The 19,174-nt window shown below is 39.5% G+C and overlaps 1 protein-coding gene across 1 annotated transcript in view; it reads right to left on the reverse strand.

Annotated features, from left to right (window-relative positions):
* LOC126456464 (uncharacterized) overlaps positions 1-17,707 on the reverse strand; it is a 119,529-nt gene extending 101,822 nt beyond the window's left edge. Inside the window, exon 1 of the mRNA XM_050092215.1 lies at positions 17,658-17,707. The gene's annotated coding sequence lies outside the window, so the exon portion shown is untranslated. The remainder of the gene's footprint in view (positions 1-17,657) is intronic.
* Between the last annotated feature and the right edge of the window lie 1,467 nt (positions 17,708-19,174).

Genomic DNA, 19,174 nt, shown 5'->3' on the forward strand with positions numbered 1-19,174 from the left:
TTCATTAGATCCCTGGCGGTACAGAATTCAGTCCATTTGCTTTTTCAGCGACAGTGAAAAGCGTTTCATTGTCGACGGCTTCGTAATACAAACGCGGGAAGACAATGATGCAGTGACGTGTTGTTGCTGTATTTTAAACACAGTTTTACGAAGAATCGACCTGCTCACGACTGCTTACATTTTCCACTTCTGAAGTAATAATTGGTAGGCTATACAGTCTGGAAATTTCATACTGAGCTCACCTCACAGACAATTGCAATGAGAGGATATGGAGCGAGGGAGCGTAGCAATAAAGAGGGAATTATCTCATGCAATGCTGGCAACATACTTTTAGTGCTGTATTCACCTACTGTAAGTCAGTAAGCTGTTCGCTATTGCAGTCTAAGGCTACGTTGCTGAAGCTAAATACTGTAGCTTGCAAGAAAACATTACAGAACTCTTATACTGCACTACGTTTTTGATTTATGGCTCATGCAATGTGGAGATACAGGCATTTCGTGTTATCTTAGTCGCAGGCCCATGTTGTTACGTTATTATTTAAAGATGTCCTCTGCGATCTGCAAGAACACAACGATATGTATGGAGGTGAGAAAAGGAGGGAGATGGTGCTATTTACTTACGCCGTATGTTATTTCGAAGCCAGAGTGGGTGGAGCCTGCAGCCATCCTTGTTCATTATTTCTGTCGTGTGCACCAAACAGTTGTTTTAAGTACTAAAGTTACAGCCCTCATGTGAATAACATAGTGCCAGGAAGGCAATTTCGAACGTTTTTCTGTTCTTGAGTTCGTATTTACTCTAGTAATACGACACGTTTGGCCTTTTTCTTGATCTGAACAAATAAGAACAGAAGGATGCGATGTGAAAAGGATGCTTTCGTAATACATTTTATTCCATTTTTACTATCTTGTGTATCGATAGCAAATGAAGTTGCATTTCCGAAACGAATGCTTGTTTTCTTACTAGTACCAGTACTGCTTCTTGTTCGTTACATTTTCGGCTCGCAGCTTGTATGCACAAAATTTTTAATGTACACATTTGAAAAAAAAGGGAAAAAAACCCATGAACATTTGCTGTGAGGAAAGAAACAAGGCATGCGTTTTTATTTAAATCTCAACTTAATATTCCAAGAAAAATATATTTATGCAGTTAATCAAAGTTGTGTGTGCAGTTTTAATACAAGATTGAGTAGGCTATTGTATATCCCTGAAACTGTAGGATACTGTACATCCTTGTGCATGGCCCCTAATTCTACTATCGTCCGCCTCCGTAGCGCAGCGGTAGCGTTACCGCCGATCACGCAAGGAGGCCAGGATTCGATTCCCGGCAGGGGACTGGGTGTTGTGTGTCTTTCATCATGATTGACACGCAAGTCGCCGAAATGGAGGAAACTAAAAAGACTTGCAGTACGGCTGCCGAACCCCGAGAGGCATGTTGTTGTTGTGGTCTTCAATCCTGAGACTGGTTTGATGCAGCTCTCCATGCTACTCTATCCTGTGCAAGCTTCTTCATCTCCCAGTACCTCCTGCAGCCTACATCATTCTGAAGCTGCTTAGTGCATTCATCTCTTGGTCTCCCTCTACGATTGTTGCCCTCCACGCTACCCTCCAATACTAAACTGGTGATCCCTCGATGTCTCAGAACATGTCCTACCAACCGGTCCCTTCTTCTAGTCAAGTTGTGCCACAAGCTCCACTTCTCCCCAATTCTATTCAATACCTCCTCATTAGTTATGTGATCTACCCATCTAATCTTCAGCATTCTTCTGTAGCACCACATTTCGAAAGCTTCTATTCTCTTCTTGTCTAAACTATTTACTGTCCACGTTTCACATCCATACATGGCTACACTCCATACCAATACTTTCAGAAACGACTTCCTGACATTTAAATCTATACTCGATGTTACCAAATTTTTCTTCTTCAGAAACGCTTTCCTTGCCATTGCCAGTCTACATTTTATATCCTCTCTACTTCGACTATCATCAGTTATTTTGCTCCCCAAATAGCAAAACTCCTTTACTACTTTAAGTGTCTCATTTCCTAATCTAATTCCCTCAGAATCACCCGACTTAATTCGACTACATTCCATTATCCTCGTTTTGCTTTTGTTGATGTTCATCTTATACCCTCCTTTCAAGACACTGTCCATTCCGTTCAGCTGCTCTTCCAAGTCCTTTGATGTCTCTGACAGAATTACAATGTCATCGGCGAACCTCAAAGTTTTTATTTCTTCTCCATGGATTTTAATTACTACTCCGAACTTTTCTTTTGTTTCCTTTGTTGCTTGCTCAATGTACAGATTGAATAACATCGTGGATAGGCTACAACCCTGTCTCACTCCCTTCCCAACCACTGCTTCCCTTTCATACCCTTCGACTCTTATAACTGCCATCTGATTTCTGTACAAATTGTAAATAGCCTTTCGCTCCCTGTGTTTTACCCCTGCCACATTCAGAATTTGAAAGATAGTATTCCAATCAACATTGTTAAAAGCTTTCTCTAAGTCTACAAATGCTAGAAACGTAGGTTTGCCTTTCCTCATTCCTTCTTCTAAGATAAGTCGTAGGGTCAGTATTGCCTCACGTGTTCCAACATTTCTGCGGAATCCAAACTGATCTTCCCCGAGGTCAGCTTCTATCAGTTTTTCCATTCGTCTGTAAAGAATTCGCGTTAGTATTTTGCAGCTGTGACTTATTAAACTGATAGTTCGGTAATTTTCACATCTGTCAACACCTGTTTTCTTTGGGATTGGAATTATTATTTTCTTCTTGAAGTCTGAGGGTACTTCGCCTGTCTCATACATCTTGCACACAAGATGGTAGAGTTTTGTCAGGACTGGCTCTCCCAAGGCTGTCAGTAGTACTAATGGAATGTTGTCTACTCCGGGGGCCTTGTTTCGACTCTGGTCTTTCAGTGTTCTGTCAAACTCTTCACGCAGTATCATATCTCCCATTTCATCTTCATCTACATCCTCTTCCATTTCCATAATATTGTCCTCAATAATATCGCCCCTTGTATAGACCCTCTATATACTCCTTCCACCTTTCTGCTTTCCCTTCTTTGCTTAGAACTGGGTTTCCATCAAAGCTCTTGATATTCATGCAAGTGGTTCTCTTTTCTCCAAAGGTCTCTTTAATTTTCCTGTAGGCAGTATGTATCTTACCCCTAGTGAGATAAGCCTCTACATCCTTACATTTGTCCTCTAGCCATCCCTGCTTAGCCATTTTGCACTTCCTGTCGATCTCATTTTTGAGACGTTTGTATTCATTTTTGCCTGCTTCATTTTATACATTTTTATATTTTCTCCTTTCATCAATTAAATTCACTATTTGTTCTGTTAACCAACGGTTTCTACTAGCCCTTGTCTTTGTACCTATTTAATCCTCTGCTGCCTTCACTATTTCATCCTTCAAAGCTACCCATTTTTCTTCTACTGTATTTCTTTCCCCCATTCCTGTGAGTTGTTCCCTTATGCTCTCCCTGAAAATTTGTACAAACTCTGGTTTAGTCAGTTTATCCAGGTCCCATCTCCTTAAATTCCCACCTTTTTGCAGTTTCTTCAATTTTAATCTTCAGTTCATAACCAACAGATTGTGGTCAGAGTCCACATCTGCCCCTGGAAATGTCTTACAATTTAATACCTGGTTCCTAAATCTCTGTCTTACCATTATATAATCTATCTGATACCTTTTAGTATCTCCAGGGTTCTTCCATGTATACAACCTTCTTTCATGATTCTTGAACCGAGTGTTAGCTATGATTAAGTTATGCTCTGCGCAAAATTCTACCAGGCAGCTTCCTCTTTCATTTCTTAGCCCCAATCCATATTCACCTACTATGTTTCCTTTTCCTACTCTCGAATTCCAGTCACCCATGACTATTAAATTTTCATCTCCCTTCACTACCTGAATAATTTCTTTTATCTCATCATACATTTCATCAATTTCTTCGTCATCTGCAGAGCTAGTTGGCATATAAACTTGTACTACTGTAGTAGGCATGGGCTTCGTGTCTATCTTGGCCACAATAATGCGTTCACTATGCTGTTTGTAGTAGCTTACCCATACTCCTGATTTTTTCTTCATTATTAAACCTACTCCTGCATTACCCCTATTTGATTTTGTATTTATAACGCTGTATTCACCTGACCAAAAGTCTTGTTCGTCCTGCCACTGAACTTCACTAATCCCCACTATATCTATCTTTAACCTATCCATTTCCCTTTTCAAATTTTCTAACCTACCTGCCCGATTAAGGGATCTGACATTCCACACTCCAATCCATAGAACGCCAGTATTCTTTCTCCTAATAAAGACGTCCTCTTGAGTAGTCCCCGCCCGGAGATCCAAATGGGGGACTGTTTTACCTCCGGAATATTTTACCCAAGAGGACGCTGTCATTATTTACTTATACAGTAAAGCTGCATACCCTCAGGAAAAATTATGGCTGTAGTTTCCCCTTGCTTTCAGCCGTTCACAGTACCAGAACAGCAAGGCCATTTTGGTTAGTGTTACAAGGCCAGATCAGTCAATCATCCAGACTGTTGCCCCTGCAACTACTGAAAAGGCTGCTGCCCCTCTTCAGGAACCACACGTTTGTCTGGCCTCTCAACAGATACCCCTCCGTTGCGGTTGCACCTACGGTATGGCTATCTGTATCGTTGAGGCACGCAAGCCTCCCCACCAACGGCAAGGTCCATGGTTCATGGGGGGGGCCGAAAGGGATATCCCGGCTAATAAATGCAATACTATCATTTCATTGACGTCTACTATCGTTTCTTGCACTTGTCAAGTGAACGATTATTGAAATGTCAAAGAAATGGAACTGCACAGAGGTATACCTCCATGCAGAGTAGAAGTCTTGTTTTAGTAATTGGTAGTACATTAGTTCCACTGTAGTTTACAAATCTTTTCACTTTGAAATCTTATCTATGATACGTAATTCAGTGTATATCCAATAATAGCAGATTACACGGTAAAAAAGCGATATCATTCATTTAAACATGTTCCAACATTTTTGAATACTATAAATGTGATTAAGGGAATGGTCTCAAACACTTATACCCCACAAAATGAACATTTTGATTTATCATGTATGTAAGTCATTTTTTTAATAATGATATCCTAATCTGTGAACACACAGGCCTACCTTTCCAACAGTAACCTATTTGCTTCTCTTCCCAGCACATTTCTCACCAGTAACTCTGTCAGTTTCTTAGGAATAACCAAACATATTACAGTTGAAATGTTTGTCTACTTTGATCATCAGCTTCATTTTACTTTTGAATTTCATTTTGAGGTTTTCAAAGTAACGAAGTCTATACCATGCCTTGTGATGGACCAATAGTTAGTTAGTTACATGTTCCATGTATCATTTGCACTTTAAATCGTAATAATGTCGAATGAGTCACTTTATATTAACATAATTTTTTCTGTAAATATGCCTGCTTGCTGATCATTTATTAGATTTTTGTTTTGTTTTTTTAGTTAAAGACAGATAGCTGTTAGTAATTCCTGTCCATCACCAATTACATAGTAAAATAATAGATAGTATTCTGTGGAAGAGGAGGAATTGTCAACGAGAAACGTTTTCTGTTTAGTCACAAATTATACTTTGCTGTCTGTCAGCCAATTTGTATTAATAGATAAGTGATCAAAACTTTAGGTTGCAGCGATGTGAACCCGTGTTTGTGTTACAGACATCCTTAATGTGGCGTAATGAATGTCATTCTTTTCTTCTGGTATTGTAAGTATGTACATCATTGTACCTGTTGAAGTGCAGTGGATTATTTATGACAAGATTCCATGAGAGAATAATCATAACATGTAGCAGATAGATTCTATTCACACGCTGGCACGACGAAAAGAATGTTGACATAAGTTTTTTGCCAAAGCCTTCTTCAGAAGAATGCAAAACACACACAGATACATTTGTACAATCATACACACAAAACTCACATCCCCATGACTGCTGTCCTAGCTTGAATCTTTTTTAAAGGGGGAGGAAATGTGAACAATGAATGCTTATCAACGGGAGGAATTTAGGGCATGTGATGCTGCACTAACCATCAGTGCGGTCATGCAGCCTTTTGTTGTGCAGGGATGAGGCTATCGATATACATAGTGTGGCACGGACACAAAAGTCGATATGTACCCACAACGGTCAAAAATTGACTGGACGCATCAGTGCAATATCATGGAGAAGTGTTGTAGGCTGTGTAAGATGGTGGACATTGACTTCAAGTGTGTGACAGTGACATGACAATATGTATGTTTTACTCTTTGGGCAGTCAGTTGTGTTCTTCTCTAGGGAGACAAAGACAATGCCAGAGAGATCTGTTTGCAATCATCACTTCATTAAATCAGACGTTTTTCTGTCGAGCTCTGTCAGATGCAATCAGCCATCATTACAAGGGGCATAATTAGCTGAATAATATGTAGAAAGAGATTTTAAATTCAAACCTATTTAGTAACTATGCTGTATGATTGTATGTCTAGGACTGAAATAATTTATGAGGCCAGATAAAAAAAAGTAAATTCTTCTTTTGTTATTTCTTCGTGTGAATTAATCAGCCCAGAGTTATATGCCCCTAGATTAATCTGCTACACAGCAATGAAGGAAAAGAATTATTGGTCACGTATTTCAAATTTCTATCAATGCAAAGAGACTGCTTGGTGAAGAATAAGTAGATGTCAGGAGATGGTAACTTTCACATAGCCATTATTTTTAATTTTTTCCCTAATTGTGAAAATTTGTGAAGGTTCACTTCTGGTAAAGCTTTATATGACAACATATTGTAGTATATGATATTTTTACACATGTTGTTGTTGTTGTGGTCTTCAGTCCTGAGACTGGTTTGATGCAGCTCTCCATGCTACTCTATCCTGTGCAAGCTTCTTCATCTCCCAGTACCTACTGACATAAAGTTTTATTATTATATGCTACACTACTCTGAGCAGATTGCTTTCGACAAATAAATGTAGAGTGGAAATCAATAATGGACTTAGTTCCAAAAAACTTATTCCAAGTTATTCAGTTTTTCTTGTTTTGACAAAAAATGTAATGATATAATCTAAAAATATTGTTTAATTATTGTTTATGGTAAGGATCACACAACTATTATCATTTTTTTAATTCCCTTAATTTTTACAATGAAAATAAATATTTTATTTTGAAAAAACGCAGAATGTGTAAAGTTCCATACAGTGATAGGCAAAAGAGAGTAAGTGCCAGTGAAAGAACTCTCAAGCATTTGTGAATTTTTTTTTAGTAATAAACATTTTACAGATAAAGTATCCTGTCTTCCAATTATTTTTAAATTTTCTTTTGTAGCGACAGCAAAAGTAATTTTAATTTTTTAGCTGTCTAAAAAAAAGGGTTCTATTAATTACTTTTGTGGCGGCAGCACCGTCCAACGCACGAAGGGCTGAACTACTGGTTGGGGCAGCTGTACCGTTACGCCGGATTTCGGCACCGGTGCGTGGCACACCGGACAGCACGGGGACAAAAGCAGGCAGACTGTGCGAGCTAGTCGACGCGTCTCTCGGTTCTCCCTCCGCGGACTACGTGCGTCGAGTCAACGTGACTCCGCCGTAAAGGCCGGTTCCCACTAGGGCTGCTGCGCGTCAAAACCGCGCGTCAGCGGCGTGGTTGCCATGGAAACGGCGGCAGCGGCACGGCGCGGCGGGCTCTGCGTCGCGGTTTGACCATGTCGAACCGCTTCCGCTGCCGCGTGCCGCGCTCCAGGTGCGCGCCGCCAATCACAGAACGCGCTGAGCGTGACGTCAGGTACGGAACCCCGGGCCACGCGAACTTTCGCTGAACGGCTGGCGCGGACGCGGCGGCAGCTATGAAATACTTAACATCCGATTCCAAGGAAACTATTCGGTAGAAAAATTTGATTCTTGGACATGTTACAGCCTGATATCTTCTCTCGATAAAGAACCGAATTTCTTTTCGTTATTCGTGGTGGTTACTTGCTGTATCGCATTTACGTAAACCTTTACACGAAATTTTAATGAGTGTGCAGAGGTAAAAACGCATTGTGTGGACTTTGCGTACAGTTCATTTTAGGTAATACATTATTGCGTATGAAATTTAGTCAACATATCGAAATTGTTTTTAAAGCTGAGAGCAGATCGATAGCTATCACTGTTCTCGAGATATTGACTGATATGTCGGCGGACGGGCTATGCCGTGACCGCGCGCGGGTTGCTCGGCGACGTGATCGGTACTTCGTCCTGCTCGTCGTAAACCATGTGGTTGTATCAACCGCAAATTTCGTAAACGGTTCAACAAATCGAAATGTGTGTTTTTTTTTTTTTTTTCGCATGGTAAATATCCTAAATCTGTTTATCTACCGAGATATGAAAGTAACTACAGTTTTTCAGAAGGGATAGATGAATTTTTTTAAATGGCATTAATAGCATGTCGAATGAGAAGTTAAACCGAAACTAATTTGCCGGTATGTCATAAGATGTAATTTACTAAATATGTAGAGCTATTGATTATTTCCTTTCTTTTTTCTTTATCCAGTGTACTTTACTGATTCAAGACGCGTTTCGCCTTTTAATTTAAGGCATCTTCGGTGGAATCTAGAATGATTCAGTTTTGTTTTGATATGTCATACTTGCAGATTATAAAACAGTTCACATCTTTTTTTACGTGAATAACTGATTACTCTGAATGGAATGGACAGTGTCTTGAAAGGAGGATATAAGATGAACATCAACAAAAGCAGAACAAGGATAATGGAATGTAGTCGAAGTAAGTCGGGTGATGTTGATGGAATTAGATTAGGAAATGAGACACTTAAGGTAGTAAAGGAATTTTGCTATTTGGGGAGCAAAATAACTGACGATGGTCGAAGTAGAGAGGATATAAAAGTAGACTGGCAATGGCAAGGAAAGCGTTTCTGAAGAAGAAAAATTTGTTAACATCGAGTATAGATTTAAATGTCAGGAAGTCGTTTCTGAAAGTACTTGTATGGAGTGTAGCCATGTATGGAAGTGAAACGTGGACGATAATAGTTTAGACAAGAAGAGAATAGAAGCTTTCGAAATGTGGTGCTACAGAAGAATGCTGAAGATTAGATGGGTAGATCACATAACTAATGAGGAGATATTGAATAGAATTGGGGAGAAGAGAAGTTTGTGGGACAACTTGACTAGAAGAAGGGATCGGTTGGTAGGACATGTTCTGAGACATCGAGGGATCACCAATTTAGTATTGGAGGGCAGCGTGGAGGGTAAAACTCGTAGAGGGAGACCAAGAGATAAATACACTAAGCAGATTCAGAAGGATGTAGGCTGCAATAGGTACTGGGAGATGAAGAAGCTTGCACAGGATAGAGTAGCATGGAGAGCTGCATCAAACCAGTCTCAGGACTGAAGACCACACCAACAACAACTGATTACTTACAGTGAATCGAGTTTTTGGCGGACATCTGCGTTTCTCCTCACCTGGTCACATGCTGGAGGTTGAACTAAAACTTAGATTATGGAACATAAGCACATTTTCATGTTCGCTCTTTTTTCTTCTGTCACTAGCTGTAGACATTTTACCAAAAACACTGATTTGAAGTCATAACTACAGTGTGTTCACCTCATGTCCCTTCCTGTTTGATTTGTTTATGTGCATGTTGCCAATGTAAAGAATTATATGCTGAAAACTAATGTTTGTTTATTTTTGTCCTCCTTATATCTTTATGTGTGTGTGGCTAGTCAGTGATAGTTATAGAAAGTTGAAAGAGAATGCAGTAGTTGTCAGACAGTGGTTGAAAGATTTGGTGTTCAGCTGATTTCAGTTCTGGTTTAAATGTTTTGTGGAGAAGTGCATGGAATAGTAAATTCACTGCTTACATTAATCGATAAAATAGCAGAATAGCATTTCAACAGATGATTATTATCAGAATACTATCACTCAACCCCTTTGTCCTCACTCTTTGACACCTCATAATATGTCCTGTCAACTTACCCCTCTTGTAGTCAAAGTTGTGCCGTAATTTCCTCTTCCTCTTCCTGCTCTAATTCTGTTCCTCTTCTTTAGTTACACGATCCTCATATCTAATCTTCAGCATTCTTATTGATCACCACGTTTTGAAAGCGTCCATTGTCTTCTTGACAGAACTGTTCATAGCCCACGTTTCACTTACATACAAGGCTGCACTCCACACAAATACCTTTGTAAAATTGTACCCAATCATTAGAATTTATATTCGATGTGAACAAAGTTTCTTTTTCAGAACGCTTTTGTTGCTATTCACAGTCTTCATTTTATATCCTCTCTACTTCTGCCTTCTCAATTACTGCTTCCCTTGCAAGTCATTAAAGTCTTAGAAATGCAGTTTGGTTTCTGTACAAGTTGTAGATAATCTTGTGGCCCTATGTTTTAGAGCTTCAAAGAATGTTTTAATTAAGATTGTCAAAATCTTTCTCTAAACATGTAAATGCTATAAACACAGTTTCGCAGTTCTTCAGTGTGTCTACTTAACTAAGTGGTAGGATCAGTATTGCCTTGCGTGTTCAGACATTTCACAGGAATCTAACATTGTGCTTATGTTAGTTTGTACAACCCCTCCCCCTCTCCTCTCTACATATTCCTTCCACTTTCTAGCCTTCTCTTATTTGCTTAGTTCTGGCTTGCCAGATGAGTCCTTGGCAGTTGCTTCTCCTTTGAGCAAAGTTTTCTTTGTTCTTTCTCATTTTCATTCCCCTGTTTTCCAAGTGCAAAATCGCGTTGCAATTTTGGACTTTCTATCAACGTCATGTTTAGACATTTCTATTTCCCATGGCCTACTTTATTTGCTGCATTTTTATATATTTCCCTCGTGCCAAATTTAATATATCAAGTTTTATCTAACGATTTCTACTGTACCTTCTTCCCGTTCACATACTCTGCTACATTCACCACTTTTTCTCTCAAAGATATCCATTCGTATTCTAGCGGATTCCTTTCTCTGTTTCAGTCAGTCGTTGCATTACGGTAACTTTAAGATTATCGAAAAACTGTGGGTCTTGACTTATTCAAGTTCCATTTCCTTAATTTGCTATCGTTTACTGTCTCTTTAGTTGTGAACCGCAGCTCGTAACCAATAAATTATTGTAGGTTTGCGTCTGCACCAGGAAATATCTTATAATTTAAAATCTGGTTTCGAAAACTTTGTTCCAAGTATGTATTATTCTTTCATGATTCTTAAGCAAGGTGCTGGCGATGATTACATTGTGCTCTGCGCTAAATTCTATCAGGTGGCTTCTACTTTCATCCCTTCCCCCAAGCCTTTGTGTTTTTAGTGTTTTCCTGTACCTGCTACCGTATCACACTTTAAATTTTTGTCTCGCTTAACTATCTGAATAATCTCTTTTATCGTACATTGTTTCAATGTGTAAGGAGATAGTGAACAATCATGAACGGTAGTCATGAAATCTGTTTATATTGAAATGAGAAAACATAATAATGAAATGTGTAAAAGAGTACATTGTACAGAAAATGAAAAATTTGTATGTCTTCACCCAACTTCATCTTTCCTTCATGTAGGTATAAGATATAGTTATTCAAACACACCGGTCGTTTCAGTGGGTCCCACCCCGTACCTCAGTGGCTGTTCGTCATTGGCTACCGCTAGCGTCTGCCGCTTCCAGATGGGAACGCCAATTCCGCGAGCCGCCGCGTCAAAGCGGAAAACGCTTGCCGCTGCCGTTGCCGCACGACGCGCTGCCGCGCTCTAGTGGGAACCGGCCTTAAATGCCTACACGCGGTCGTAAACGCAGTCGCCGTTCCGCAGTGTGCACCGTACTGTTAAAGTGACTTTCGCTCCTTCGCGGACGTTACGGCGCCTCCGGTCGCGCCAGGAGCAGAACATTCAGTGACGCGGCCTTTTGTCTCACTCGGTCCACGCGGTCGCGCCACGGCTCATCACTGGAGTGTACACCCTCCGGGGTCGGTGATCGAGCCGTGCCGTCAGTGCAACGCACCTGTACGGACGGACATTACCGACGAATGTTATTTGTCATTTATTGTAACGGTAGGAAGAATAAATGTGTCCTGTCCCGAAACCGCTTTAGTCGTTTTTTGCTACCAAGCCTCTCCCTTGAGCATAGTGCGTGGGCGCGCTGATAAAGCCGGTTCACTGAACGTGAGTGACTGTAATCGGAGAAACCACATGCTCTCGCTCCACTTTCAAATATGACAGCATGTGTTGCAGACCCATTTTCTTTTCAACTAACAAGTTGTTTTTACATTGTTGTGATGGTAAAACAAAATTCTTTATTATGTCAGTGGAAATGCCTGATCTGAAACTCTTATAGGTGTTCCAGTCTTCAACAGCGTTTAACATTGTTCTCGTTTTGATGTCCTCAGTTGCATTTTTTTTTTTTTTTTTCATTTGAATCCAACTATGTCTGGAAATACAGGATGTTTGAAAAAGAACTCCCTAATTTTAAGTCTAAATTCAATGGGGAAATTAATAAAAAAATTATGTCAATGAGTACATATCATGAAAGAGAATTCCTTCAAGTTTTGTTTAATGTTGGTAGGCGTCAACTTGGAATCCATTTGTTCCCCAGCACACATAGAGTTGATATTCCACTTCTCACCACATATACACCAATATTTCAGATCCATTTGTTGCCCAGCACACATCGAGTCGATATTCCACTTCTCACCACATATACACCAATATTTCAGATCCATTTTTTGCCCAGCACACATCGAGTCGATGTTCCACTTCTCACCACATATATGTATATTTCAGATATAACTGTCCCAACTGCCATGACGATTCTTTCCCGTAAATGATTGATGTGTCTGATCTTTTCATTATACACAGCATCTTTTATGTGGCCCCAAAAGAGAAAGTCCAGTGAGGTTATGTCTGGGCTTCATGGTAGCCAAGGTATTGGGCCAGCCCTGCCTATCCACCTTCCTGGAAAGTGAATATCAAGAGCCGCATGCACATGGTTACTGTAATGAGGTGGGGTGCCATCTTGTTGTAAAAACACAAGCCCCTTTTCCTCCTCAATATCGTCCCTTCAGGAAAAGACGTACTCTGTCAACACGTCACAGTAAACATCCCTGTTTATTGTTTTGTCTACAAAAATGAAATGACCAATCACATGATCTCCCATCAAATCGCACCAGACATGAACTTTGCGAGAGCCTCGTTGATGCTCTGCCCCCCAAATTCTGGAGTTATGACGATTAACTGTTCCACTGACATGAAATGCTGCTGAGTTGCTCTGCACTGCACTGTACACACGCCTGAACTGAACTGAGGGAACAGCGGAAAAAAACAGCTTTGGTGCCATCTCAAGGTCAAGCAGACCTGCCAACTGCAGAGGAGCCAAACTTGGAGAGTTGATAAATTAAACTCCACAAACTAGAATAGTGTATGTCACTTTGTTCAGATTCAGGGTGGAGTATAGTAACCACAAATGGAATTCTAGAGGTCGCATTCTCAGTAAGTTTCACAAGGTCCTTAGCTACTTGACATTCTTCCAGCCGATGGGCATACCCAGCGAGGGGCAGAGGGGGGGCAGCTGCCCCCCTCCCCCCCCCCCCCCCCCCCCCCCCCGAAGATATTGACAGTTTTACACTAGTTTACTGTTTTATTTAATAAGAAATGCTGCATGTTTTCTCGGATTGTACAAGTGCATTCTTGTATTTAAAAAGTTTATTAAAAGCAGTTTTTCACTGGTTTACTGTTTTATTTAATAAGAAGTGCTGTATTGTCTCGAATCCTTGTTTCCTGAGACTAGTATGACCTGCCCCCCCCCCCCCCCCCCCCAACCCCCTAGTTCAGATTCTGGGTACGCCCTTGTTCCAGCCTCTAAAGTTTTCCAATCTGGGCAAAATTTCTGTCACACGACATAAATGAATTGCCAGAGACCAAAAATTTATAGGTTATCCCATCATACTTGCCTAAAATCCAAAGAAAAAGTGTCATTTTATTCTTATTCCATCCTTTGCATGTATCAGACCAGATGGTAAACTTTTTAATTCTACAACACTCAGGTCTACTGAGTGCTTTAAAGAAGCATGAAGCAATTTCATTTCCGGCCCAACCACTTATAATATTCATACCATCAAAACATGAGCGCCTTATTGTCGCCAACATTAACACACATATTAAAGCATAAAAGCTGGTGTGAATAATACATCGGACTGTGGGTGAGAGAAAGCAAAGATAACACTTATCTACCAAGCATACGTATACGTCACTATTGGGAAGCCGAGGAGATATAGTATTGTCTTTTGTTGCTTCCCTTGCTTTCTCAATTTTGTTGTAGTGTATTTCTAAAGCCGTTTTTGCCTCTCTGTCGCCAGGTTTCTCTGACAGCTCTGCTGATAGTAAGTCACATTTACAGCGAGTATCCATGTGTGGTTGAAGGAATGAAATTTATGGGAAAAGTTTTTTAAAGGTTTTATAATAAAAACTTATACATAATCTTGTAGTCTGAATATCTCTCCATAAGGGGATGGTAAAGTCTGCTGATATTCAAATCTCGACTCAAATATTCCTTGATTGTATTCTCTTTATCATAATGACTCTCGATCGTAGCAAAAGAGGTGCCATGCTCGAAAACAGGCTTCTCATCTGCTGCTGTGATCTTACTTCTTTGTGCCTTATTACCCCACTTTTCTCTCAACACTTACTTCACCTTTCTTCTTTACTGACACAAGAGTTTCGATTCTGGGTTTGGTTATTGTGAAAAATGTATAAAAGTGGTCTTACAGAGCTGAACAGTGCCACGCTTTCCACCTGCCAACGAGTAACATATCGTAGCTTGCCATCTGCATTCTTTTGCGTCGTCATACTGACCCTGGCGTCTTCTGTTTACACACTTAATGAGCATCAAACCCGTCAAAAGGGAGTTTTGCTTCATATAATCTTTGAGGGCATGAAAGTCTTGGAACAAAACTTTTCTTTGCTTATATGGAACTCAAACACACGAATGTTTGCACTTGCAGGTAAACTGAAACAAAACATGATATATATTTATTTAATCATCATAAAAACTAAGATTAGAAATGATAGGTCATTCCTTTGCAAAAAATTCTACAAAGCAACCAAATATTAAGTAATAACATTAGATATTAGTAATGAATTTTTAGTACACTCCTTTTCTGTAAGCTCAGTTTGTGCGTCTATCAACAAGTTTTTACTGTTCATGTAAGGTTTCCTTTCACTTCTACGAAACTTTCTTCCATCGCGAACTCCTTTCCCTTCACTTCTACGGAACTTTCTTCCATCGCGAACTCATTCACCCTTTTTAATCCGCTACTCCTTTCTTCCATCGCGAACTCATTCACCCTTTTTAATCCTCTACTCGAGTCACTGCGCAAAACGCCTCATATTACAAGTTGCTGCACTGTCGCAGACAACGCTCGCAAACAATTACAAACATTTGTGGCACATAACCCGCTTTAGCCTCACCAGTGGGCCGGTAAATACCACTCATGTAATCTTTCAGGCATTATGTGCACTACTAGAAATGATCATACGATCGTAGTGCTTAGCCTGCTTTTCAGGTTCTTGGCAACTGCGGCACTTAGGCCGGTATTAGTTTGGAGGTATAATTGAATATAATATTGTCAAATTTTCTTTGACAAAGATCTTTGACGTGGCACATAAGGGGTATTACCCATGGAGTTAAAAAAAGAATTGAGTAGTCATTACGTCACAAACTTCAAGCCACTGTCCGCCATCTTAAGTAGCCCAAAACACAAGTTGCACCGCATTCATAACTCCTCTACCACCGCGGTGATACTTCCTCGTGACGTCACTCTGACATGCCCGTGTCCAATTTCGATAGAGTTCGGTGCTTCGACTGTGTGCAGGCGTAGTTATTTCATGCAAAATGCCAGCTTTCAGTGTTTGTGAGCATACTAATCAATCCAATCGTAATCTAAAGTTAAAAGATATCATGTTTCGTTCGTAAGTGTCGCCATTCAAGCAATATTTTCATTTGAATTCATGAATTATGTTTGCAGTGTTTACTTTTATTGCAGTGGATTTATTTCTGTCATTTGACTTTAACCCTGGAGTGGGTGCGTGGGGTAAACCTGTCACCCAGCGGTTTTACATTGTCATTATTTCCGTTACGCTTAAAGTTGCAGCGTTCTGTCGCTCAGTACCTTTCAAATGGGTGCATTGTTGAAGATCCGTTTACAGCTAACGTCAGTTGGACAGCTAAACAGAAAGCAGCAGGACTTTGAAGTGAGTTGGGGTACAACTGCCCTCCACGCGCCTGTCTACGTAACAATTTCTTAAGGTAGGTGTTTTCCTTTTTTTAACATTTTTCATAATAAATTCGTTGTAAGTACAATATTTAAAACTTTTATTAATCTGAATAAAATAGCTATGTTAACTAAAGTGATTCTTATGCAGTTTTCAACATGTACTATAACTTATACAAACTGTACTCATAAACATGTTTTTTTTAGTGATGTCAGATCCGAAGAAAAGAAGAATGGACGTGTCTTCCTATCCTGAAGTGTGGATAAGGTGGCTCAAAGGAGATGAAGAGAGTGATGAAAATGACTTATTTGATTCTGAAGAATCTGATTCAAATGAAGATGATCAACTAATGGAAAGCGATCATGATACTGAAACTGAACAATCTGCAGATGAGTTCGATCGTAAGAATGGTGAGTCTAGTATTTCCTATTATCTTGGGATAGGCAGTAAAACAAAATGGTCTAAGTCTTTTCCTACAGGAAACGTGAGAACATAGTCAGAGAATATAATAACTCATCTACCTGGCTCCAAGATGCAAGCATCAGCAATATTTGCTGAAGATTAGACTTTTCTTAGACAGCGGTGTTTACAAAATTATAGTTAACAGCACAAATATTTACGTAAGAAATTTGAAAAGAAAATTTCAGAGAGATAGAGATGCTAGACTCACTGATGAGATTGCAATAAGAGCACTTTTCCGAATACTGTACCTAAAAGGAACCCTAAGAATTTCTAGAAAGACACTAGCATGCTCTGGGATAACTCTAGAGGATACGGCTTAGAATCCTGTTACCTGACTATGAGTGAAAAAATATTTAAATTTCTTCTGAGATGTTTACGTTTTGATGACGTGAGGGACAGAAACCTTCGAAAAGAAATTTATAAATTAGCCCCAATTAGAGACATTTAGAGACTGTTGTTCATAATTTTTCAAAACACTTTGTTCCGAGTGAATATTTGACAGTCGACGAACAGTTACTTTCTTTTCGAGGAAAATGCCAGTTTAGATAGTATCTTCCTAAAAATCCCGCCAAATACGGCATTACGACATTTACTTTGGTAGATGCTAAAACCGCCTATACTTTCAACTTAGAAACTTATTTTTATTTAAATGCGAACATATTTAGGTTAGGCTTTACCGTGACTGTTACTGACATTAAATGAAACAACGAGTTTACTTTTACCAGTCACCGTTTTATTTTTTCCACGACGCGGTTTCGAAGGTTTAAACCTCCATCATCAGGTGGATTGACATTAGTTAGTATTACATATATGTGTATGTTGTGTTACGGCTTTGGAGGAACTTGTGGCACTGCCTAGTGGAGAAACAAGACACTATTTCAGAATATGGTTTTGGATAACTTTTGACAAAAAATTAAACTGATATCTAATGGTAAACTTTAATAAGTAAACTAGAGTACCTCCAGTGGTCACAGGTTCCTTTTTCTGTCGTAACACTTCACATGTATACTGTCACATTTGTAAACAAATATGGCGTCTGGAATCAGCTGGGTGCAAGGTTCATACAGCAGAAGAGAAGACATAATCGCAAAGTGCAAAGAAAATACATCGTAACAACATTATTACAGAATAATCGTTTAAACCATTTGGAGGTGTTTGTTTTGAGGTGTCAAATATATGTGTGTGTACTTCAGGTGGTATATAAATCCAATTTTGAAAGGTTAAAACAGCTAAACATTCGTACTCGTTTATGCAATCAGGTGAAATGTTAAAATGGCTTAAACTTCATACTTGCTAATAACAATTAGGTAAAATGTTACAGGCTTGAATTACAATGATCATATTGGCTACAGCAGTAAAATCATACATAGATGACATTCTTAGAAGAAAGAGAGAGAGAGAGAGAGGAAGGAGTGATTATATGAGAGCAAACATTTGCATGGCAAGGAGTCTTAAGATTACATGTTGCATATATTAGCTGCCTAAAGGTTGGGGTAATACACTGGTTAATTTTATAAAGTATGCAGATAAATATACATTTGTGCCAGTAGTTGATGTACATACAGTTTTAAGCTGACAAGGGGTACAAACTGTTGGTGTGATGGATTATCTGTGAATGAGGTCAATCTCTTGTACTCTTGGCAGCTGTCAATATTCATGGTAAATATTAAGATGTGTGCACATGTGTGTGTGTGTGTGTGTGTGTGTGTGTGTGTGTGTGTGTGTGTGTGTGTGTGTGCGTGTGTGTTTTAAGAGTGTAGGCAGTTGCTGAAAACAGAGATGATACTATTGTAAATATTGTCATTTTTGTCATTTAAGATGGATTCTGGTTGTTTCATTTGGTGTTTGTATATTTGGAGTGTTTCAAGGATGTCTAGTTTCCTGCCTTTTGGTTGGATGTGTAGGATGCTAATACTTGTGTTGTTAACATGGTGTTTTGTTTCATATAGGTGGGTAGCTATTGCTGATGTGTGGTATTTTTTGTTTTTTAGTACTGCCATGTGTTCCTTGAACCTTATCTCAAATGATCTGCCTGTCTGGCCTATGTAGAAGCAGTCACAGTCCAAACATTCAATTTTGTACACACCTGTGTGATGAAGGGGGTTTCGTGTGCCGATGTTGTGGGGTAACTTCTGTCCAATCTTGTTGTCTGTTGTAAAGGATATGCTTATGCCTTTCCATTTGAAGGCATTAGCAATCTGGTATGAAATGTTACCCAGAAAGGGGATTGTATGGAAGATGTTATTTTCTTTTTGTTTTTTGTGTTGTGATTGCTTTGCCATTATTGAGTGTTTTAGAGTGTCTACTATGGAGCTGCTATAGCCATTTTCAATAGCTGTTTGTTTTATTATTTCAATTTCTTGATCACATTTATCTTCTGAGAGTGGTAGCTGGATAGTTCTATTAATCATGTACCGGTATGCTGCCATTTTGTGTGCTGCGGGGTGGCAAGTGGAGTTGTGGATTGTAGTATGTG

The sequence above is a fragment of the Schistocerca serialis genome, chromosome 2 (assembly GCF_023864345.2).
Source record: "Schistocerca serialis cubense isolate TAMUIC-IGC-003099 chromosome 2, iqSchSeri2.2, whole genome shotgun sequence".
NCBI lineage: Eukaryota > Metazoa > Arthropoda > Insecta > Orthoptera > Acrididae > Schistocerca > Schistocerca serialis.